Below are 16,603 nucleotides of genomic sequence, written 5' to 3'. Positions count from 1 at the left end.
AAAGAATGAGCAGATCAAAAGAAAACTCTCAAGAATAACGGGAAAAGGTCCAAATTGCTTGTGTACTAGTATTTGAAATGGTTTAATTTTGTTCTCCGTTAGATTTTAATTCATTTATAATTTTTTTCGTTTGCAAATTATCTTATATTTGTCATTACCATTAATAGAATGCCAGCGTGAAATGAGTGAACTCCATATATCTAAATGTTTTAGAAAAAAAAAAACTAAATTTACATCTCTAACTTTTGAATATCCCCTCATGTTAGAGTTTCGTTAGAGGCAAATACGAGACTTTTTTTCTAATGGCAAGGATACTATAGAACCAAAAATCACAAAATTAATCAATTTCGAAAGATGTTTAATTGGTGAATGTTTTGACTACCGACATACTAGATTGTGGGTCTTCCAAAATCAATCAATTATCCACCAAGAATCTTTAGTACGTGGCCACTACCCAAAATATTTAAATGTAAAGTGTGACTCAATATTTCTTTTGGGACGTTGAAGAAAGTTGACTTGCATGACATAATGGAAAGTGGTTGAGTGTTATATGTTATCATTGGCTAATACTCCACACCATTCACTTAACAACTTTTCCTTTTCTATAATTCTTGCTTATCTACAATTTCGTCGTTAATTTGTCAACGGGACACCAACATCCAGCTAAATATTGTTCTTTCAGTAGGTCAACAATGTTCCTGTATTTTCTGATCTTTAAATGAAAAAAGAAAATACAAGAAAAGAGGGAAAAAATGTAAAATATATGTATAAAATTAACTGCTGCGATAATTTCAAGAGCGTGAGACTTGAATGGCAGAAAATTATATATGGATTTGGCAAGTAATAATTCAAAACAAAGTAAGCCAAATGGACATGCAGAAGAGGCAGATGTTATTCCCATAGCATAAGTCGAATTGGAACATAAATATAATTAGTCCTCTTTCCTTTTCTTTTGGCGTATATGTATGAATTCTTAATTGAATGAGCTCTGCTTACCCTTTAAATGGATAACAATAAAATTTGTACGTGGTTTAAATGACACATGGTTTAATTTAACATAAATAATAAAAAAAAAGTAATTAAATTGAAATGAGATAAAACAACCAAACCAAATGTGGCGAAGTAATTAAGCCTTGAATTAGGCTTAAATGCTAACGGTCCGTTTGGGTCGAGCCCTCGAAATAAAGCTCGGTTCCAACTAAATGGATGAACAAGTGAGGAACACTTAAACAATTGGTAAAAGCCAAAATAAACTTTATTGCTTTGATATGCGTGCCAATATTGACCCAAAAATGAAATGGTTCTCCTCTTTATCTAGTGGAGGAGTTTTAACTCTAATACAAGTCTAAATAAGGTAAAAATCTTTTCTTTCCCTTTTCCCATGAAAATATGATCTGTAGCCAGTACCGAGCGTGATCCATGCCGCAATATCCGGCTGATGGCGGATATTTTGGCTCCCTGTTTTGTCTCTTTAACTATCTTTCCTTTACCCTCGATCTTTCATCTTACTCGAGCTTGATTCTTTTCGGGTTCGTCCATGCCCGAGATCCGTCGTATCGTTCTTCCCTGGTTCCGATCTATGGGTGTTACGACCCGAAATTTCCACCTTCAGACCGTGATGGTGCCTAACATGTCACTTGCTAGGCAAGCCAACGTTAGAATAATATTATCCATTTTAAAATAATTTTTAAATGTATTAATAATAAGAAAACAAATGCGGAAGCAAATTTTGAAATATAGTGAAATAATCCATCAAACAACGGTGTCTAAATACCATCCCAGAATTGGTGTCACAAGTGCACGGGCTTCTATAATAAATACAAATAAAGGTCTGAATAAAATAAAGCTGTCTCGAAATAAACACACAGCTAGGGTACAATAGACGAGGACTTCAGAACTGCGAACGCTATACAGTTATACCTCAAGTCTCCTCTGATAGCTGAAATCCGAGCAAGTCTATGGTACGCCGCTGGGACCAACTCCAAAATCTGCACAAGAAGTACAGAGTGTAGTATCAGTACAACCGACCCCATATACTGGTAAGTGCTGAGCCTAACCTCCACGAAGTAGTGACGAGGCTAAGGCGGTTCACTTACATTAACCTGTACGCAATATTTATAATAACAACAAATAATATAAATAAATCAAGTAACTCATTTAAAATAATTGAAACCAACTCAACAGTCATAACTAATTATCATTTTCATCAATTCTGTTGCAGCGTGCAACCCGCTCTCACAATATATCCGCATTCAGTTCTGTTGCGGCGTGCAACCCGATCCTCCAATATTGACTTTTAAGAAGTCTGTTGCGGCGTGCAACCCGCTCCTCCAACATTTTCATTTACCAATTCTTATAGAAGAAATTTTCTCAATAAATGTAACAATTAATATAGAATTTCAAGACAACAAGCATACAATAATTATGGTTTAATTATGAAGCAAACAATGACAAATAGAAAATTATTATGGAAATCAGGGAGCAAATAGGCAGTTTAATATTTAATATACTAAATGTCAAATAAAAATTATGGCACATAATTCAAATAGTATGTAACAATTAATGTAGGAATTCAAGAATTTATATTTGCAAAGAATAAGAGAGAAACAATTATTATAATAAATAATTTATGATTAAAAACAATTTATGATTTTTTAAGTAAGCATGCAAACAATTAATTTGACGACGTATAGACACTCGTCACCTCGCCTATATGTCGTTTACATGCAATTCACATAACATACAATTTAAGGGTTCTATTCCTTCAAGTCAAGGTTGACCCCGACACTTACCTCGCTTTGCGAATTCCAATCAATTATTCAACCACAACTTTTCCTTTGAAATTTTGCCTCCGAAAGCTTCAAATCTATTCACAAACAATTCGATAAATTCAATACGAATCATAGGAATTAATTCCATATGAATTTACAAATTTTCCGGATAAAAATCCGAAATTCATTAAAATATTCGGTAGTGGGACCCGCATCTCAAATCCCGGAAAAATTCTCGAAATCCGAACACCCGTTCCGATACGAGTTCAACCATACCAAATTTGTCCAATTCCGATATCAAATGGACCTTCAGATCTTAAATTTTTATTTTTGGAAAGTTTTACAAAAATTCTAATTTCTTCCATCTAAATCCGAAATAAATGATGAATATAGATATGGATTTGTGAAATATAATCACTTTTGGTTATAGAATACTTACCCAATCCAAAGTCGTGAAAATCCCCCTTGAAATCGCCTAAATCCGAGACTCAAAACTCAAAACTCAAAAATGAGTAAAAATGGCTAAGACCCAATTTTATGTATTCTGCCGAGCATTTTCGTATCTGCGGTGCCTGGGCTCGCACATGCGAGAAAAATCTCGCATCTGCGAAAAGGGTCTACCAGGCGAGGTTTCGCATCTGCGGATAAAATGTCGCATCTGCGCACAAGGGCCGCACCTGCGAAGGCCGCATCTGCGATGGATGTCTCGCTTCTGCGAGCTCGCACCTGCGGTCAAAATTCCGTAGGTGCGATTATACAGGAACCTAAATTTCAGATTTTTGCTTAAGTCCAATTCTTGTTCCGATTTCGATCTGTTTCACTTTTGGGGTATTCAGGACCCCGTTTGAATATACCAACAAGTCCCGTAACATAACGGAGTTGTTCAAATTTCCAAAATCGTATGCCGACTCCGATATCAAAAAGTCAATCCCATGGTCAAACTTGGAATATTTAGTCTTTAAATTGCTAGTTCCGTTAAATGGTCATAACTTGAGCTAGGGACCTCTAAATTAAATTCCGGGCATACGCCCAAGTCCCAAATCACGATACGGAGCTACCTGAACTGTCAAAATACTGATCCGGGGTCTGTTTTCTAAAAATGTTGACCAAAGTCAACTCACTTGAATTTTAAAGCTCTATTTCACATTTTAATTTATTTTTCACATGAAACTTTCAAAAAAATTTTACAGGCTGCGCACGCAAGTCGAGGAAGGATAAATATTATTTTTCGTGGTCTTAAAACACATAATTACTTATTAAATTTAAAAATAACATTTTGGGTCATCACAATGGGTACCTTCGGTCTCACTCGAGCCGGTAATAAGTAACGTCGTTCCTCATTCCACAACGAAAAATCAAGGGTAACTCTATCCCCAATTTTACCCGTATACAGATAAAAAATGGAGAGTAGGCTATAGGAGTGATGAGAAGTGATTAATTGTCCACAGTTCCTTCTCCCGCACACCATGGGCAAGTTGACGAACCGAAATGTCCCATCAATCACATAGCTTTGAATTTGGACACGCGCCAGTCGTCGGTTGATCACCCCCGGTAGTTACCGAATTTGAAACATCATGCACTCATTACTCTTTCCTTATAAAAGTTCCGATTTTCCATTTTCACTTTCTTACTTTTTGATTTCAAACTTCCTTAAGTTACCCTCGAGTTTTTCATATCTTCATCCATTCATTGATCCTTCAAATCTTCATAACTTGTTCTTACTATCTTCATATCTTAATATCTTCATAGTTCATCTTCAAACCTTCATACTCATCTTCAAATATTCATACCATATCTTCAAATCTTTATATCAAGTCTTCAAGTCTTCATATTCTCAGAAAATAATGGCCAAGACCTCGAAATCGGTACCTCAAAACACTGCACCGATGACTTCTTCCTCGACCACCGGCACCGAGGTAGTACTTCCGATAGTATCCCCGGGACCTCCCCATACAAATTTCATCCCCAAAGGCTGATCCATAGATAAAGACTTCAAAGTCGAGAAAGCATCCACACAAGGAGATCGGGGTGAAGAAACGTGGAGGTACATTTGCTTCATTACCGAGGAGACGCTCAAAGTTGTCCGAGAGGACTGCAAATGGGAAGGCAAGGACATAGTCGTTCCCAGACTCGATGAGGACATCACGACACACGTGGAAGGATATTTAAGTGTTTACACGTATCCTTTCACATTTTGTCCTATCGATATGATGGTCCTCGAGTTCTGCAAGAGGTACAAAATCTGCCTCGAGCAAGTTCACCCGTCCTTTTGGAGGATCGTAACTCTTCTCTGTCATTTTACGAACAATATAGAGGAGCCTCAGTTCATGGTCGATCACTTGCTCTTAGTTTACAGCCCCCGAATCTTTCGAGGGGGGTTAATCAAACTTGCCCGTCGAGCAAAGAAAGCTCCCTTCTCCTGTATAGATGAAGACAGAGACCGAGGTTGGCAGGGTAGGACCTTATTCTTTCCGAGTTTATGTCGTTCCCTGAGAAGTGGAACCTCAATCGTATGTTTACTTTCTCTTTAGTCATTAAAGTCCTTTCTTGTATCTATTTTCATTCTCATCACATGTTTTATTTGATATGAAGCTGTCCCCCGAGTCCCCAACACTATCCCACATTTCAGGGAGTTGGTCAAAGATATATGCAAGCAACTCACCTATCCCGAGCGTGAGTGGCGTAAGATCTCCAAAGGTAAGTGGGAGGTCCGTTCTCACGGTGAGTGCCCTTTTGGATGAACTTTTTCCTTCTCATTTTTTATTCTATCATTGTTATTACTAAGTCCTTCTTTCACAGGTTTGCCTAAAACCACCAAGCTCCGAAAAACCACTGACACTATGGTTTCGACCTCGTCTTCCAAACCATCCCCCTGTCTGTATCCCATTACCAAGGCTACTGCAAAGAATGAAGAGAAAACAAAGAAGAAGAAAAGATCCCCTGACTCCTCGGACGCTCCTGCAAAGGTCAAGAAGAGAAAAATGATTGTACTCAAGGTAAGGAAGAGCACCAAAAAGGCATCAGATGCCCGAGACCCAGATTCCGAAGCCCTTCGTCAGCTCAAGGATTTTCCCGAGGATGATGAGGACATGGAAATTCGTCACCCACGAGCCGATCGATGCTGATCAAGGATTGGTGGCCCCTGAGGGGGATGCTCGTTGGGCTGAATCATCCTTAGCTCGGGGGACTGAAGCAGGACATGTGGCTGCTGCTTCGCAAGAAGCCCCTCTAGTCCCGAGGAGGACCACCTCTGAAAGCAACACCATCATCCACATTCAAGAGTCACCGCCTCGTATGGAGGCCATTTTAGATGAAGTTCGGGCCGCCGAAGAGAAACCGACCAAAACGTCCTGGGCTGTGCATGGTGCCATTAACTCATTTTTCGAGGATGTGGATGTCGGCATGCTGGAGGATTACTCTGGCTTTGGCCACCTGGAGATCCCGAAAAGGGTCATGAAAAAAAGATCAGGTGGGCCGAGTTCGAGCTCAAAGCTCGAGAAGTAGTTTCCCGCCCCGAGTGTGGACCTTGAATGAAGAAATACAGTCATGTTCACGGTACCAACAAATACTAGCATGCTATCTGGGGCAATCGGAGTGGCTAACTATCTCCGTTCCTTGGTAACTGAAGAAGACCAAGTGAAAATGAATGAGCTAGATGGGCCAAGCATTTTCAATGAGGCTCAGTAGGCGCTGAATCGGGTATATCATCTTCGCTTTTGATTTTAATGAGTTCCAGTTGCTTTAATAGTTTTTTAACAATTTTCTTTCTCTATATCTCAGACCTCGGTGCTTCATCATGAAATCTTTCACCGATCTAGGATGGAGGTGAGTCACCTCGAATTCGACCTCAAGGAGCAGGTCCGGTAAACAGAGATGTACAAGGCTCTATCTGAGTAGAAGGATGAATTCCTTAGGGACATGGCCAACCGCCCCGCCCTCCAAGATGAACTGGAGAAAGCCCATAAGGAGGCCTCGAAAGAAAAACAGGACCATGACCTTCTGGTTGAAAAGGTAAGAGTGCTTGAGATTGATAACGAGAGGCTAAACGCCAATGCTAATGCAGCAACCTCGCAGGTCCAGGAGAAAATAACTTTGATCGACCGGCTTAGGTCCGAAATGGATGAGGTCAAGGCTTCAACCGATGAGATGAGAGGCAAAATAGATCTCCTAGCATCAGAGCGGGATGCCACCAAAGAGGACTCGGCGTCGACCAAAGTGCAGCTTCGAGTGATGAAAGAAAAGGCCGACAAATGATCTCGGCTGAATGAGGAACTTCGAGCGCAACTTGCATCGACCATCGTAAAGCGTGTATATCTCGGTCAAGAGTATATTGCGCTGAAGTCCAAATTGGATGTGGCTTCGAACGAGGTCTCAGAAGCCTAGGACATGTTGGCCAATATAAGGCTGATGTCGAGATAGTCAAAGCCCATATTATAACGAAGGCCGAGTATGTAAAGTGGCTATTTGGGAGGGAAGCTCTCAAGGAGATCTATGCTGGGGAGGTCGACATAGCAGCCAAGATTGAGGAGGTCAAGAGGTTTGAATCCGAGGCCAAAGCAAAGTATTAGCCAGAAGGGTCAGATAGCTAGCTGGGCTCCGATGAAGATTAGGTAGAAAATGCCTTAGTTAGTTTTGTATTTTTTTTGTTTTTCTGTACTCATATATTTTTTATTCTAGGGCCGTTTTCTCGTACCTTTGTAAATATTTTTTTGATAAATATAAGAAGTTAACCTTCGGCTATACATCATGTCCTTTAATTTTTCTGTATTTGCTTTTGCTTAGGACTTAGAATATATAACTTGTGTCTCAGGTTTAATACATCATCAATGCCTTAACATAAATTTTGACATTGCTCAAATTGTTCAACTTCCAAAGCCCGAATAAGGTCCGGGTCAAACAACGACTCTGAGTTGCTTTGACTTCGGAGGATCTAACAAAAATGAAACAAAGTCTTAATTAAAATATGCGAATAATTTATCCGGACACAGTTAATCTTTGCCGAAGGTGACCCTTTCCTTGGCCGTAATTCAAAACCGATTGATCAGATCAAACATAATCTTTATAGACATAAAATGTGTAAGGACCTTAATTTTTATATTTACGAACTCAGACGTGTCTGATAAGTGGAGATTCTGACTGCTTATTAGCACCTTTTTGCTTTTGTTTTAATCTGAAAGTATTAATTTGTGTTCCCAAAACTAATAAATTGTGCAAATTGCAGGAATTTTGAAAGTTTGGTCCCCCATGATAAAATCCGACTAAAAAAGGAGTGTTTAGAAGTACAAGACAATAAAAGGGTGTAGAATCAAAGAAGTGCGATCCATAGAAGGATTTCTTCGGTCGCAAAAGAAATTACAGACCGCAAAATTTTATATGCGGTCGCAACCCAAGCTATAGAACCCAGTAGGATTTTGAAAAATGTGCGGCCGCAGAAGTGGGTATGTACTAACAAATAGTTCCAAGTTCAGAGAGTGTGCAGAAGACCAAGTCTTGACGCTTTACTGAAGTGCGGACCACACAAGAATTGTGCGGCCGCAGAAGTTGCTTGCAGCCGCAATCCAGAAATGCGCGACTGCAGAATCCCATCTCCTGCCAACTGAAGAAATCTGCGGTCTGCACATGGAATTATGTGGCCGCAGAACCTCCCGAGGGGCATTTTTGTCATCGAATTTTGGCCCACTATAAATAGACGAGTTTCACAATTTTAGGGAAAGTTTTGAAGTTTAAAGCTTCCGTAGCCATTACCTTTTGCCATTTTAGGAATATTTTGATTATTTTAGTGTTTAAACGTTATACTTCATCAATTTAATTTTTGATTATGGGTTTTATTTGCATTTCTTCTTTATTTTCTTCAATACCCACTATGAGTACCTGCATTTTTACAAGGGTTGTGACCCAACCCTAGTGTGTAAACCTTATGGGTATTTAATTTAATGCTTGTTTATGATTGAGTGTTGATTATTTAGCTTAGTTCATGCTTCAATTTTAGAATTAATGGTTGCAAACACTGATTCATGCCTCTTTGATTTAGTCTCTATTTGAGAAAGAGGAACCTAGCCTAGGATAACTTGGCTAACAAAGAATTGGGTTAATTGAGAGTTCGATTAGCCTAATTAAAGGGTTAAAACTAGAGAATAGAAAGAACCCGACTTTAGCTCATATCAACTATTTTGTTTGATACCCATTTGGGCTTGAGAAAAACAAATTAAGCAAAATCACTCTTTGACCGAGAGGTATGGAGTGGCTAACGTAGAGTTGAGAACTATAATACACCCCAATCAACTAAATAAGTATTAACGTATTTAACCCATTAGGCTAACACCTAGGTCATGGTTACATCCCTAGGCTTTTAAATTATTTGGAAAACACCAAAAACAATCATTCATTTATAGTTCCTTTTACTTAGCTTACAATTGTTAGAGTAATAGTAGAAGTAGAAATCAAGACTTTTTGTGGAAGTGCAAATTTAATTAATCCACTCACTTTCTTCATGTATATACTCCTAACACCCCTTATAACTCCTTATGGATTCGACCTCGACTCATAGTTGGGTCATACGACCGTATCATATCTCTTATCGAGGTGTGTTGTGGACGTCATCAGTCTCCGAGTCGTTTGTGCATTGGGGTCGAAACTCTAATGCCTTTGGACCTTAAGTTAGCCATAGCCTTTCGCATTCAGGCCCTGCCTTGTAGGCTTGGTGCCCTCGAGGTTTAGTAACCCGATTTGACCAGTCTTTTTGTTAGACAGCAGTCCCCGATTCTGGGAGACCGTAGGCTTAGATGGTTTTGAACCCAATATTTATTCGAAGTGACATAATGATAACATTGTTCTTGTAAGTGTGAACCAATGAAGCATAGAAGGTGAATTTCTCACTTTATTACGTCAAATGTAGTGTAAATAATCAGAGATACAAAAACTATCTGCCATGACGAGAATGAACTATACGGGCACTATTCATTTGACCCTTTGACCCTTATAATAAATTCTATTATTCAAGCCTTAGTTTTCGATGCCGAATAAAATTGTCTTCGAAATCTCTGACCTCAGATCTTTGGTTCTTGATTTCGGGTGTGATAATGCCCTAGTACTCGAGGCCAAATTTTAATGGCTCGAGTACTATTGATTCGATGTGGGCAGTCCCCAGTCTCCAATCCTGGATTGGTCTTCAAAACTAGAGTCGCACACTTACTATTGCCTCGTTAAAAACCTCACCGTAAAACCCACTTCGGGTAAAAATCGATCAAAAGAAAAAAGAGTACAACACGTGCTTTCATACATAATTCTTGGACTTGACTTCGATTGAGTACCTGAATGGTTAGTTTGAAGGATAATAAACCTCAAAGAAATTTAGGTATTCATACCTCAACAGGAGTACCACTTTAAATGTGCCACATTCTAGTTGTTTTGCAGTTATATGCCATTTTCGGACTCAAGCTGGTATGAACCTTTTCCGGTTATACCTGTGACTCTGCATGATCCTTCCCAGTTTGGGCGTAGTTTTCTGTCATACGTGTTTTTGGTATGTAGTGTGACTTTCTTTAATACTAAGTCCCCGATTTGGAAGTGTCGAAGGTTTGCCCTTTGATTGTAATATCTTCCCATTAGCTACTAACCGGACCAGGGTAGCTTCTCTCCTTTCATCTGCTAAATTTAGACTTATGTCCATGACCTTGTCGTTCGATGTTTCCTTAGCACATTGGAACCTTAAGCTCGATTTTCCCACTTCTACTAGAATCAAAGCCTCTGTGTCGTAGACTAGAGAAAATGTTATCTCACCGGTACTTGGCCTCAAAGATGTTCGATATGCCCATAGGACCTCGGGCATAATTTCTTTCCACTTTTGTTTTGAGTCTGTCAACTTTTTCTTCAGGTTCTGCAATATGGTATTGCTTGTCGATTCCGCTTGACCGTTCGTATTCGGGTGATGAGGGGTCGATAAAATCTTTTTAATTTTATGATCTTCAAAGAACTTATTGACCTTGATTCCGATGAATTGTCTCCCAATGTCACATGTAATTTTAGTTGGTATCCCGAACCAACAGATTATATGATCCTAGATGAAGTCGATAACCTCCTTTTCTCTAACTATCTCAAACGCCTATGCTTCAACCCACTAGGAGAAGTAATCAATCATAAGCAAAATGTACTGAGCCTTACCGGGTGCCCACGGTAAAGGGCCAACGATATCCATTCCCCGCTTTATGAATGGCCAAGGGGAAAGGACCTGGTGAAACATCTCTCCTGGCTGGTAAATCATCGGAGCGTGCCTCTGACATTCATCACACTTTTTAACCAAGTCATTTGCATCTTTATCAATTTCATTCCAGTAATACCCGACCCTGATCAATTTTCAAACCAACGATTCCGCTCCCGAATGGTTTCCGCAAGTCCCCTTATGGACTTCCCTCATCATGTAATCGGTCTCCTCGGGCCCCAAGCATCTTTCTAACTGTCCAAAAATGACCTTCGGTACAGTTGGCCTTCAACCAAGCAAAACCTGGCAGCTTTAGTTCGAGGGCCCTCGATTCTTTAGGATCCGATGGCAGTTTCCCTTTCAAAATGTAGTCCACGTATTTATTTCTCCAATCCTAAGTCAAACTTGTTGAGTTTACCTCGGCATGACCGACCTCTATTACTGAGCTCATCAATTGCACCAACGTTTGAAGTTAAATTCTTCAGAGTCAAACAACGATCCTAAATTAGCCAATGTATCAGCCTCACTATTCTCTCGAGGCACATGTTGTAGCATCCACTCTTTGAACCATTGTAACGCTATTTGCCATTTATCCAAATATCTCTGCATTCGATCTTTTTTGACTTTGAATGTTCAGTTGACCTGGTTAACAATGAGGAGGGAATCATATTTGGTTTCGATAATCTCGCCCTCCAGGCTTTTAGCCAATTCCAGAACTATAATCATAGCCTTATATTCAGCTTCATTGTTAGCCAATTGTTTGGTCTAATTGATTGCCTTATTGTGCTACCTGTGTGTGTGTGGTGGTGGTGGTGGTGGGGGGTGTACGATACCCAACCCAGACCCTTTCGCATTAGAGAACCGTTCGTGAATAGGGTCCAGACCCCCGGGCATCATGGATGGTGTGAAATCGGCCACGAAGTCTGCTAATATCTAGGACTTTATAGCTGTTCGGGGTTTGTATTCAATATCCTACCCGCTAATCTCTATGACCTATATTGCTAGACAGCATGGGAGTTTGATTTTATGCGTCACATTCCTTATCGGGTACGAGGTCACAACATATATATGGTGACATTGAAAATATAATTTTAGTTTCCTATATGCGATTAGCAAGGCAAGCACCAATTTTTCTAAGTGCGGATACCTCATTTCAGCATCACCTAGGGTTCTACTAACATAATATATAGGAAATTGTGTACCTTCTTCTTCCCGAACTTGGGCACCACTTACCGCTACCTCGGACACCGCCAAGTAAAGGTACAACTTCTCGTTCACCTTCGGGGCCTGCAATAAGGGAGGGCTTGATAAGTATTGTTTGAGTTCCTCTAAAGCCTTTTTGGCACTCCAAGGTCCAAGCAAAGTCACTCTTTTTCTTTTGCAACAAGAAAAATCGGTGGCTTTTATCCGATGACCTAGAAATAAATCGGTCTAATGCGGCTATTTGCCGGGTTAACCTTTGCACTGCCTTAACATTGTCGACCCCGATGATATATTTTATGGCCTTTATCTTATCCAGGTTGATCTCTATTCCATGGTTAGATACCATGAAACCGAAAAACATGCCCGAGCCAACTCCGAAGGCACATTTCTCCGGGTTCAACTACATATTGTATTCCATTAATATTTCGAAGGTTCTTGCAAATGTTTTAAATGGTCCTCTGCTTGGAGGGACTTAACTATCATATCGACTGATACCAAGTTTGTCACGATCCAAACTGAAGGGCCATGGCTAGCACCCGGGACATACCTGCCGAGCACCAACGTACATTTATCTTAACCTTTCTTATTATCTATAAGGCCCGACGAGATCAACATAAATTGTATACATGAATCATAAACAAAAAGCAATGACAGATAATGGCATGAACATATATAAAATGGGCCGACAAGGCTATCATGAATTTATATATATGGTACGAGCCGACAAGCTGCCATGAAAGACTATACAACAAAAATCAGCTGACAAGGCTATCCAAACTATACATGAGACGACACCAATCTATAAGCCTCAAAAGCAACATAAGTGCTGCAACATTTCCGGAAAAGGGCTCCGACATACCCATAATGTCTATAACATAAATGCAAACCAAGACCACGGCAAGTCCGGAGAAAGTATCTCACCAATAACCATTGAACTGGGGAGCCTACTATGGTAGGGTAGCTTTGTCTACATGTCTATCAGTAGCTGCAGCATGACATGCAATGTCCATAAATAAAAGGGACGTTAGTACAAATAGAGTACTGAGTATGTTAGGCAGGAAAGCATAAATAAGTACAGTAATGTGAACAAGGATAGTGCGTATACAACATGTAACATCTGAGTGCCTCTGAGGGCGACTGACATGAAATGCATGATACATACATACATACATACATATACATACATACATATATATATATATATATATATATATATATATATATATATATATATATATATATATGCGTATACCTTTTAAAACATATGCTTCCATGGCATCATCATCATCATATCGTATCCGGTCGTAATAGGCTCGGTAAAAACATAACTGGCCATCATAAGGCTCGGTAGAATCGTACCTAGCCATGTGAAGCTCGGTAAAACCCAACTGATCAGTGGTTGCACAATAGGTGCCGTACCCGGCCGACTATAGCGCGACTCGGTAGAGTAAAATAGATACATATATATAATACATATTGGACTCATAGAATCATATTCTGAACCTTTCGGAGTGACGTAAGGTCGGTAACCTCCATACATGTTATTAGGACTAACTCTTCATCATGAATCTTATAATAATTAGGAAATACCAATAACATTGATAATATAAGAATATGAGAAGCAACATCAACATCAATCGTTCGATAAGAAGGGAAACAATGTAAGTACTGGTAGCTTCTACTCTCTAAGACCCATATTGCTAGCCGACCTGAGAATTTGACTTTATGCATGACATTCCTTAACGGGTACGAGGTAACGACACATATATGGAGACATTGAAAATACGGTTTTAGTTTCCTTGATGCGCTTAGCAAGGCAAGCGCCTATTTTTCTAAGTGCAGATACCTTGTTTCAGCATCACCTAGGGTTCTACTAACATAATATATAGGAAATTGTGTACCTTCTTCTTCCCGAACCAGGACACCACTTACCGCTACCCATAATGACTATAATAATAATGCATACCAAGACCACGACAAGTTCGCAGAAGGGATCTTGCCAATAACCATTGAACTAGGCAGCCTACTGTGGTTGGAGAGCTCCATCTACCTGTCTATCAGTACCTGCAGCATGACATGCAGTTTCCACAAATAAAAAGGATGTCAGTACGAATAAATTACTAAGTATGTAAGGAAGAAAAACATAAATAAGAACAGTAATGTAAACAAGGATAGAGAGTATACAACATGTAACATCTGAATGCCTCTGAGGGTGACTGACATGAAATGCATGCTGCATATATATGTCATGTGAAGCTCGGTAAAACCCAACTGATCAAGGGTTGCACAATAGGTGTCGTACCCGGCCGACTATAGCGCGACTCGGTAGAGTAAAATAAATACATATATATAATGCATATTGGACTCATATAATCATATTCTGAACCTTTCGGAGTGACGTAAGGTCGGTAACCTCCGTACACGTTATTAGGACTAACTCTTCATCATGGATCTTATAAGAATAAGAAAGTATCAACAACATTGATAACATATATATATATACTTTTTAAAATATACGCCTCTATGGGCATAAATTACTAAATACATTACTTAGTATGTAAGGCAGGAAAGCATAAACAAGAGCAGTAATGTAAACAAGGGTAGAGAGTATACAACATGTAACATCTAAATGCCTCTGAGGGTGACTGACATGAAATGCATGATACATACATACATACATACACACACATATATATATATATATATATATACTTTTTAAAACATATGCCTCTGTGGGCATCATCATCATCATATCGTACCCGGCCGTAATAGGCTTGGGAAAAACGTAACCGGCCATCACAAGGCTCAGTACAATTGTACCCGACCACGTGGAGCTCGGTAAAAGCCAACTAATTAGTGGTTGCACAATAGGTGCCGTACCCGGCCGACTGTAGCGCGGCTTGGTAGAGTAAAATAGATACATATATATAATGCATGTTGGACTCATAGAATCACTTTCCGAACCTTTCGGAGCGACGTAAGGTCGGTAACCTCCGTACACATTATTAGGACTAACTCTTCATCATGAATATTATAAGAATCAGGAAATACTAACAACATTGATAATATAAGAATAGGAGAAGCAACATCAACATCAGTCTTTCTATAAGAAGGAAAAAAATGTAAGTACTTCTAGCTTCTAAGAGTGGAGTATCTTTGGAAACTCGTTCGTTACACTATGTACTATCAGAGTCATGCAAAAGAAGGAAAGGGATAGTCTCACACACCTTGTATACTGACCAACCTCAAGCTATGCAAATCTCATGGCTCCTTAGTATACAATAAGAGAAATAATACTATCGTTATCGTTTAAGCGTCGTAACTAGTATATATCAACCATAACCTAACTAGTATATATCAACCACAACCTATTTTACGATGAAACGGACAACACCTTTCCTATTTATATGACTTCCCACAATTTAAAACAATTACCAAACATCCCAAACAACATCAATAATAATCATATTAAGCCTCCCAAAACAGCCCACCATTCAACAACATTACTAACAAGCCTTTCGATAGATATCTCACAAGTTCTAGCTTCAACGACTTAGCCGCAACTTGGATAAACTTAAATACATCTAGAGTAAGAGTTTCCTTACCTTTAAACAGATATAAAAAATCCAATTTGACCTTACTTCACCACGAAATATCCTTCCAATGCAGTCACAAGAACAAGGAAGCGAAACTAGCAATCAATTCGGGTTTTTCGGCACTAGAATCACTTTGGAAGACTTGAAATCACCTAGGGTTGATATTAAAAACTTGAGAGAGTATTTTACAGAACTTAAACCACTTAAAACAACCTCCCAAACAAGCTGGAACCACACAAAAATCAGCAACAACAAGAAAAACAAGAAACTCACTAGCGCCACGGGATTCCCGACATTTGATTTGTGTTGTTTGCCCTTTGTTTGGGTCTTGGATCATGCTAGAACATTGAGAGAAAGGATTTAGGTGTCCAGGGTCTGAATAGAGTGAAAATGAATGAGTTAAAACGGGCTTAAGGCGTCTCATATATATCAATATATCTCAACTGCCTAAGTGGGTCCCATAGAGAGCTGCTTGTGTAGTCTCGTAAAAATACAAATATATCTCTACTCCGCTATCCTATCGATGAACGGTTTAATAGGTTGGAAACCAGACTCGTAGATCTTCTGTTTGGTGGGTAGATCACCCCGTAGTTCAAGGTACATTGAGAGAAAAGCTTAGTAACATTAGACCTAAAAAATAAGCAAAAATTATGAACATAAGTTGCGACAACTTTTATCGACTTTTGTTTCATACTCGTTTGAGTTCAAGACTTATAATACGGATATTATATGATTCAAATACCTTAAACACGACCTCCTTATAATATTAAGCACCTCTAATTTTACCCGAAAATACGGGTTACAACATCCTTGATTCGTTTTACTTCTAACTTCTA

This window comes from Nicotiana tomentosiformis, chromosome 3 (genome assembly GCF_000390325.3).
Source record: "Nicotiana tomentosiformis chromosome 3, ASM39032v3, whole genome shotgun sequence".
Lineage (NCBI taxonomy): Eukaryota > Viridiplantae > Streptophyta > Magnoliopsida > Solanales > Solanaceae > Nicotiana > Nicotiana tomentosiformis.
Note: the sequence above shows the minus strand (reverse complement) of the source record.